The sequence below is a fragment of the Meles meles genome, chromosome 3, assembly GCF_922984935.1.
Source record: "Meles meles chromosome 3, mMelMel3.1 paternal haplotype, whole genome shotgun sequence".
Taxonomy (NCBI): Eukaryota; Metazoa; Chordata; class Mammalia; order Carnivora; family Mustelidae; genus Meles; species Meles meles.
This window is the reverse complement of record NC_060068.1, coordinates 81158813-81168827: the sequence shown is the minus strand read 5'-3', so window position 1 is coordinate 81168827 and position 10015 is coordinate 81158813.

Below are 10015 nucleotides of genomic sequence, written 5' to 3'. Positions count from 1 at the left end.
GAGCCTGCTTTCTCCTCTCTCTCTCTCTGCCTGCCTCTCTCCCTACTTGTGATCTCTGTCTGTCAAATAAATAAATAAAATCTTAAAAAAAAAAAAAAACCTTCCCTGAAGGAACTTACTTTTTCTCTGTCCTAAAAACTCTAAACACTGGTTTTTGCTATAGACGTGTCCTCGTTACTATGCTGTTGTGTCTGCTTGGTTAGCATTTTTTTTTTCTTATTAATCCTTTCCGAAAGCCATGCTTTCTGAAGCCAGGGAGACTATATATGAATTCCTGGAGAGCAGAAGTCACGCACTTACCGGCTGCTCCATAAATATGCTCTGACGTCATGCCAGTCATTTCTGATGCCCAGTAATTTCCAGAGAATCAAAATGGTCACACTTACACAAGTCATCAGTTTTATTTTGAAGCATTGAGGTGCATGCTCTCAGTTTTCCTATCACAGTTTTTTTCTCCGGGATCTAAATCCGACTGTGAATCCCTGAGTGCAGAGCGATAATCTATGATATAAGCTGACACACAGCTCTGTGAATTTCCTGTTCCTGCAACCTAGGGAAATAAGAGAGGTTTGCCAGGGACATGTTAGCTCTAAGCACCTATTTCCAAACCCCGTGTTTGCTATCTCTGTCTCTCTCTTTCCTCTCCTTCCTTCTCTTGCAGTCCCTTGCGGTGTGATTTTTCATACAGTAACTTCTGGGCTGTGAACTAAGACTGAGGGACAAGGAGAAAGGTCATTGCTCCCTGCCTATTGTTCCTTAGGGTTCCCAGCCCCCAGCTGTGTTCTTGTTTAAACACAAGACTTGTTAAGTACTTCCTAAAGCTAGATGTTTGGAGAAGGAGAAGGAAAAGCTGTAGGAACTGAACCAGCTGCTGGACTAGGGATCAGAGTACAGAAACTACAGAGGGCCAGTCATGAAGGCAGGGACAAGGCAGTGGGGGAAAATGTAAGTTAAAGAGCCCCCTTTCTCATGGGCCGTGGGAGCTCATGCCTGTCCTCGCCTTGGCAGCCCTCCAGCCTTGTTTGACCTTGGAGCTATCCCTGCAGGGCAAGGGAGAATTTCCCTCAGCGGTGCCTGGTCGTTTGCCAGGATGCCTGGTGCCCTGCCAGAGTCACAGGTGATTCTGACAGGCTCCTCACGAGCTGATCTCCGGTCAAGGCTGGCCTGGCCCCAGAAGGAGGCCCTGATTGAAGTTCCTTGGAGGGGATGGATGTGGGGCTGGGAAGCCCTTCTCTCCTTTCCTGAGATGGCCCCGGGGAGGGATATAACACCTCCACTACCATCCCACCTTATCATAGTTCTCAAATATTGGGTGGGTCCTGCTCTCAAGAAGGGATGGCACCCCACCCCCTACCCCCTACCCCCACATGCCCAAGGCTGGCACAACAGCCAGATCTCCTGCACGAAAGTCTCTCTCCGCCTGGCCTGTCACCTGATCTAAAATTCACCCCACTGTACTCTTTCTGCTAGGTCCAGAAAACCCTATGAGGATGAACAAGCGTCATTTGAGAGCATAAGATTTAAGCTGTGCACTATCTGTAGGTAAGACCGTCCAGCGTGTCGATACCAGCTAGGAGACTGCAGGGCTTTGAGAGACGGGGCAGAACTCTGCAGGGAGGAGTCTGAATGCACAGGTGGGTCAGAAAAGGCTGCAGCACCGGGTTCTCAATAGACATTTGTGCTGATAAAAGTGGGGGAGGAGAAAGGTTGCAAGGCAGGACAAGGCTGGGCACGTAGCCCAGGGGGGTGGCAGGGCCTGTGGGTTCTGGCTGAATGGGGGTCCATGTTCCACTGAAAGAGGCAGTCGCCAACCACTCCCAGCCATTGCTGCTCCATGAGAATGTGGCCCCCACTGGACAGCTTTGGCCTTTTTTTTTTTTAAGGAGAAGGGAAAAACCATAACTAGTTTTTTTTATATGTTGGCAACTAATTTAATTATTTACAAACTATGTACAGCAGAGTACGAGGTAAATAAAATCCATGAGCCTCCTTTGGCTACTAGGAAATAGTGGAAGAGTGAAGGAGGAGATTGCACAGGACCATACAGAGGGCCGCTGAGACACTGTTCTTCCCAGCTCTCGTGCGTAACAGAGAATGATTTAACAGGCAGGAGGCCCTTCGTGATCAATAAAACCCATTTAGCCAAGAGCCAAGTGCCATATTGTCAGCCTCTTTACACCTCAGATCCATGCCTTGACCCTGGGGAAAAAAAATGTTCAATTCACTCTTTTGTCTTTTTTCTCCTCTTTCAAGCTAAAAATAAAAATAATAATAATAACAATTAATTAAAAAAATAAAGCTAAAATGCAAAGCTTTGGCAGGAAAATTTCTCTGGAGAGGCAGCACTTAATTCTAGAGGAGACCTTTGCCTCCCAGTCATTAGTCAGGAATGTTCCAGGTGAATCTCCAAGCCAACAACATTTAGAACATGGATCAAAGCCCTGAATGACCTTCGGCAAGGTTCTTAGCCTATCTGATTCCCTTCTTTTGCTCACTAAGAGAAACTTCTATCAGGCAGAAAAAGCATAAAACCAAGAATGGCTATTCATCTTCCAGACACCTTTGCCTCAGTTTACTCCTTCATAAAACAAGTGGAAGAAGCCTAAGGCCTTTGAGGGCCAAGGGTACATCACAACCTTTTACATAGAGTACTCCCCTCTGTGGAATTCAGGATTGCCCTCCAGCCAGAGTGTGAAATGGGTGATGTTTGAAATCTCTGAGCTTCATCTTACCTCCTCCAGGTCTGGTTACCTGATGCCCTGGCTGAATTCTGGATGCCCCAGTGACACTTTACTGAATAAGTCTTTGTTATTTCACTAAGTGACATAACAAGGTATATGTATTATGAACATAAAAAGATAGAGAATTATTATGTACACATGAATATCACTTGGACCAAAAACTACATGATGAATTTGTGCCCCCCCCCCTTTTTTAAAGGTTCAGAATGTTCTAACCACTCATTTTAGAAATCACATTCAAGACTTTCACACTGAATGCCATGAAGTGTTAGTGTTTGGAACTATCTGCTCATCCTGACTTGGAAGCAAGTTTATTTATTCAGCATAAAAGGAAGTATTTGAACTCACAGAGTGTGATTCTCTGCAACTTTTAAAAGCAGCAAGACTGGACAGGCAACTTTTAGGACAATAAGACATATTTCTCTGTTCTGAATACCACCTTGCTACCTTAATAAGCTCAACATGACAAAGGACATGAGTTTTAATAAATATAGGGATATATTTAGGTGATAAAAATGAACTCTTTTTTTTTTCTAAAATCCCCTTCTATTGCCTTCTTCATTCAGTTATTTAGTTTTGAACCACGCTTTTGTGAAATAACACGTAAACAAGGGTTTTGAGAATATCACATTACCGCCTGGGGGGAATTGAATGACTTTCCCATCCCACCTTTATTAGTTTACCTACATTATTTTGGACCCAGCTAGCCTTTTGCAATGACAGACTTGCAAAAAAAATTAGGGTAAGAATGGGGTGCCTGGGTGGCTCCGTTGGTTAAGTGTCTGCCTTCAGCTCAGGTCATGTTCCCAGGGTCTTGGGATTGAGCCCCGCATTAGGCTCCCTGCTCAAGAGGGGGGTCTGCTTCTCCCTCTCCCTCTGCTCTGATTCCTGGGCATGCTTTCAAGCTCTCTCAAATAAATAAATGCATAAATAAATAAACAAATAATAAATAACATCTTTTTAAAAAAAGAAAGAAAAATTGTCGAATATGCAGAAGAACTGAACCAGAGAAAATTCCAGCAACTGTTGAAAGAGAGAATGCACAAGGATGAGGACGGAACAGAAAGCAGGTCGAGCCCCAGCTACCCTGAGAGGGCACGCCCTTCCTTCCTGCATCTCACCGGGGCTCCTCTCTCACATACTTTCTCCAGGGCACACTTTCACCCTGTTCCCAGGTCTCTGGCCTCCACACCAAAAAGCCAACTGATGCTCTTTAAGCCCCTCCTGGCTTCTTCCTCTCTCCCAGGTGATCATTTTCATCACCCCCACTAGATTCTCCCCTACTACGTACAGCCTTGCTGAATCATTTGGTAGCTACCGGTAAGGAACGACGTGGCCCAGAGAATTCCATGGAAGCTCTCTTCTCCTAAGCTAGTGAGTGGGAACCAGCATCATGCTCCACCCAGGACAGTGCTTTGTTGATGCTGTACTCTCCAAGCCGTCTATGAGCCATAGGACTTTTCTTTTTCTATTCTTAGACATAACCTACCATTCTTCTACCTTCCTTTACATAAATAGCTCGTGTTTTTTCCTGGCCCTTCTCTTTTGCCCTGGCTTCTAGACAGTGGAGTGATTAGAATGTGCTGATGGAACTTTTGGCCCTTGTTGTAGATCCTGGAGCGGAGCTCCTGCACAAGACAAATCCGACACCTCGCTTGCTACATTTTGCTTCATTTTGCTTCCTCTTTCTGGAACTTGAACAGGTTGGCTGGTAGGAATGAACAACCTTGCACTGAGAGCATGTAAGTGACTTTCCACGTGTCTCAAGTTGTTCTTCCTTCTCAGGAATGTCAATTACTCCTCTTTCTGGATTTCATTCGAATGTTATATGCAATTCTGTTGTGCTGCTGTTCTGTTCTTTTCTAGGGGGGGTAGATATTGCTATGCAGGTACTTGTTAGTTTTCATGTGGGTCAGCTACCAAGGTTTAGCTCTCTGGTGCAACCAGATTCTGCTTGAACACTGGCCATTCACCAGATACACAGTGTTATTGAATTTCCCCACCATGACATGGCTTATCAGCATCAAAGGGTCAGGGAGAGGTAGGAAATTGATCTCAGAACCCCAATTTGAGGGTATACCAAGAAATTAATTTTGGAGAGAATTGAGGTTGAAGTTAATCACTTATTGATTTGATGAATGTGTACTAGGTCTCTACCATATGCAAGGCACTGGGTTTATAAGCAATGACAGAACTAGAAAGCAGTTTAACCATAACAACAGATGATTTAAGAGTTCCAAGACATGGAGACCCAAGAAATCTTTGAGGAAGAAACAAAAACTCTCCAGAAATAGTAATTTTACATTTTATATATTACCTCTTTTCCTTTTGAAAAAAAGTCCGAAAATAGGACTCTTTTATCAATGAAGCCTGACAGAAGAAGCATCATGGGAGAAGAATCAGTGCCCGTCTGGGTAAGATTACACAGGAGCAGGAGGGTCCACGGGGAAATATGACCTCTTCTCTCTGTGGCCCTTGGACACTAGATACTGGGGATTTTTTTAAAAGAGTGATTGGTTGATTATTTAAAAGATTTTATTTATTTATTTGAGAGAGAGTGCAGGGTAGGGTTAAAGGGAGAGGGAGAAGCAGACTCCCTGCTGAGCAGGGAACCTGACAGGGGACTCAGTCCCTGGACCCAGGATCATAACCTGAGCAGCAGGCAGACGCTTAACCAGCCGAGTCACCCAGATGCCCCAAGATTTATTTATTTATCTTAGAGGGAGAGAGAGAGAGACAGAGAGCATGCTAGCAGGGTGCGGGGGGGGGGGGGGGCGGGCAGAGGGAGAGGAAGAGGGTAAGCAGATTCCTGCTAAGCTCTGAGCCTGTTTCAGGGCTCGGCTTGGGGCTCCACACAGGCAAGATACCATGATCCTGATATCATGACCTGAGCTGAAAGCAAGAGTGGGATGCTTAACCAACTGAGCCACCCAGGAGCCCCTGATCCTGGAGATTTTTTAAGGGACTGAGCAACTTAATTAAGGGAAATAAACATGAGCGAAATTCTGAAACTTAATTTTTTTTTTTTAAGATTTTATTTATTTACTTGACAGAAAGAGAGGCAGGCAGAGAGAGAGAGGGAAGCAGGCCCCCTGCTGAGCAGACAGCCCGATGCGGGACTCGATCCCAGGACCCTGAGATCATGACCTGAGCCGAAGGCAGCGGCTTAACCCACTGAGCCACCCAGGCGCCCCCAGAAACTTAATTTTTGAGACCAAGAACTGTAAAACTGACCAAGACCCTAACTTAGATAAGATACCCAGCATTAGCTAAATTCTATTGAAAATTACATTATCACAGAGGTGCACTAGCTTAAATAGAAGAACTAGAAAAAAAATCAATGCTAAGATAAAATGAAGAATGGAAAAATCATTTCAGATTTAAGAGTTATTTGTAAACGTGTTTACAAAGAAATTAGTGCAAAAATCAAAAATAAAACCAAAGTGAGCTCAGGTCTTCTGGCGCATTGGAAGTTTGGAATTCTAGGCACATCTTTGGTGATCTTGGAAAGGGAAGCATGTGAACTGGGGACAGATTTTCAGTCTTGATCTAAGGTTTTGTTGCCCAGTGAAGAAGACTCCACCCAATGGAAGAATTCTCTCTATGGCAGTTCCAGCTAAGTGCTTTCTTTTTCAAAGAGCAACTCACAATTTCCACAAAGTATTTTTTCAACCTCAGGTTTATTCTAATGAACAGCTTTTCTGATAAGATATAAACTCCATACTTAGAAGAGCTTGACCCACCACATTTTAAATGACACTGAGAATTAACATTGTAGTTTGAAAAAGATAAATTCCCAACTCTTTTCTATTTTTGTTTAATTTTACCTCCTGGAATGGTCTCAGTTCTCTCGAGAGATTGTAGAATTCACTCTCCAAGTGAAAGCAATTTAAATTCATTTAAAAACTATTTGGGGATAAAATTTGGAAGGGGAGGCGAACCATAAGAGACTATGGACTCTGAAAAACAACCTGAGGGTTTTGAAGGGTCAGGGGTGGGAGGTTGGGGGAACAGGTGGTGGGTCATGGGGAGGGCACGTTTTGCATGGAGCACTGGGTGTTGTGCAAAAAGAATGAATACTGTTACGCTGAAAAAATAAATAAAATGGGGAAAAAAAAACTATTTGGGACACCTGTGCGGCTTAGTTGATTGGGTGGCCGACTCGTGCTTCTGGCTCAGGTCACAATCTTGGGGTCTTGAGGTAAGAGCCCCTCATTGGGCTCTGCTCTCGGTGTAGAGTCTGCTTGAAGTAGTCTGTCTCCCTCTCCCTCTGTCCCTCCCCACTGCACACTCAAGCGCATGTATTCTCTCTCTCTCAAATAAATTTAAAAAATAAAAATTAAATTAAAAAATAAAAAGTATCTTTAAAAAATATGTGCTATAGGAATTTAAAGAAGCCCAGGTAAGAGCTTGAACCTGAGTGGCAGTGGTAAGGATGAGAGCAAAGAAGAAAGAAGTGGGGCACCTGGGTGGTTCAGTCAGTTAAGCATCGACCTTCAGCTCAGGTCATAATCCTGGGGTCCTGGGATGGAGCTGGGCCCACACTGGGCTCCCTGCTCAATGGGGAGCAGGCTTCTCTCTCTCTCCCTCTGCCGGCCACACCCCTACTTGTGTGCCTTCTCTCCCTGTCACATAAATAAATAAAAAATCTTTTTAAAAACATACTTTAAAAAAGAGAGAGAAGGAAGAGACATTCACAGACACGAGCGATACTCAGAAAGAACCACCAGTCTCAGAGAGGAATCAGATGCTGAGGAATGATTCTAGAGGAATCAAAAAAGATTGAGGTTTTGAATCTAAGTGACTGAAAATGTTTGTATTAAGAGGGTATGGGAAACAGAGGAAAGATCCATTAGTAGATGAGGAGGAGGTTGAGGTAGAATTGGTTGGTTCTGATTTGTTTATCTGTCGAGTCTGACATGACAGTTGTATTTACTGTGTCGCAAAAGCCAGGCATTGGCGGTATCTGCCTTCCTTGCAGTTGTGTTCCTTGGTTCACTATTGGCTTTTACCCTTGGCCTTGGGCTGACCAGATCCAGATGTGAAGTTAACTCTCAGCAAGCTGAGTGACTGAGTTTAGCAGCTGGTTAGCTACCAACATAAAGCACCATAAAGTAAATTGGAGAGGGTTTAAAACCAAGAGACACCATCAAAATGTTTAAGCAGTACTTTTTTTTCTTTTTTAAGATTTTATCTATTTATTTGGCAGAGAGAGACACAGTGAGAGAGGAAACACAAGCAGGGGAGTGGGAGAGGGAGAAGCAGGCTTCCTGCCAAGTGGAGCCTAATGTGATGCGGGGCTCCATCCCAGGACCCTGGGATCATGACCTGAGCCCCAGGCAGAAACTTAAGGACTAAGCCACCCAGGCACCCCTAAGCAGTACTTTGTGACAAAGTGAGGCAATATCTACTTAAACAATAGACCAATTAAACGGTCAACCTTCCACCTATTCACGAAGTGAATAGTTATCCCTTGTTGAGCCTTAACAGAGAGACCAGGAATCACTACCCAATGTCCAAAAGGAAAAACTATCATTAGGAAATGGGTCTCAGTAACCCCTTAAGGAGCAGCTGAGTTTTGGTGTGGAAACTATAACCTTATCACCAGATAATAAGCACCTTGCTAAAAAGATGTGTATGTTTGCATATTCAAATTTCCCTATCAATATCTCAATGAAGTTTTGTTTTGAAATAATGTAGATTTACCTCAATCAAGAAAAGTAAATGAATCTGAACTTTAAAAGCTGGTAAACCAACATTCTAAGATGTTATATGTGTTTTGACTATGTTAACAGAATGCATGTTTCTTTTTAAAAATATTTTGAAAAGCGTTCTAAACATAGAGAAAGGGAGGATAAAGTACCAAATACTTAGGTGTATACCATTTATATACAACAAATGCCATATTTGTTTCAGGTTTGTTTGTTTTTTTTAAGATTTTATTTATTTATTTGACAGACAGAGATCACAAGTAGGCAGAGTGGCAGGCAGAGAGAGAGAGGAGGAAGCAGGCTCCCTGCAGAGCAGAGAGCCCGACACGGGGCTTGATTCCAGGACCCTGGGATCATGACCCGGGCTGAAGGCAGAGGCTTTAACCCACGGAGCCACCCAGGTACCCCTTGTTTCTGTTTTTTTAAAAGGAATTGAAATGATATAGAATTTGATGTTCTATGTCTACCTCAGCTTCCTTTCCCTCCCCTCGTGTCTCAGAGGTTATTGCTCTACTGAAATTGGTATGTTCTTTCTGTGCATGTTTTCATACTTTTGCTGTATGCAAATGTCCCAATATGTATGATATGATATTATTTTGTATGTTCATAATTGCACACAAATGGCATCCCATACTATTTTCTTATTCTATCATATTTTTACATATTACAGTGTATTTATCCATTCTGCCACTTAGAGACATTTAGGCTATTTCCAGTTTTTCCTGGAATGAATAACCTTGTACACATTTACCTGAATGTGGGAGTTTCTCTAGAAGATCTTAGTAGATGTGGAATTACTGAGTTTCAGGAATTTTACATCTTTACCTTAACTAGAGATGGCCAAGTCATCCCCCTAAATGATTGCTCAGAGGACACCCCTCCTAACACTGTATGAGCATTCCTAATATTCCACACTAGTCAAACAGGTTAATTTTTGTCAGCCTAGTGGGTGTTTTAATTTTCATCCCCTGATAAAGAGTGAAGCTTCTTTCAAAATATCCAAGCTCTTCTAAGTGAGCTAGGTTTGCCTCTCATCAATCAACTGAGACAGAGTGTTCCAGAAAGGGAGTATAAGAGTCAGAGAAAATTAAAGCTAGGACCAAGAACTACTGCCAAAGATAGATCAATCTGAGATAAAGGTAAAACATATTTGAAGTTACAGTCGGGGGAAGGTATGAATGATTTCTAAAAATCTTTCACTGAGCACCTTTCAGAGCTTATCTAATTAATACATATAGGACTAACAGGTAATTGCAAGGGATCATCAGTAAAATTATAATCAAAATCAGTGTCTGGACAGAAACTGGACCCTAAGTCTCTAGTTCTTTGTGATGGCATATACATGATGATAATTTGGGGGCATTTGTTGTAGGTGCTATAGCATTCCCCTGGGTAAAGGAAACATGTTTATTAGAAGGTGAGCATCTTGAAATTTACAGTTAACTTCTTAGTCTGAAGAATGGGAGATGGGCTTCTGTGCTGGGGGAAAACGTTTAGACACAGATAAACCCAGTGCTGCCAGTTACCACTGTGAGGCTCTCCAAGTCTCAGTTTCTTCAGAAT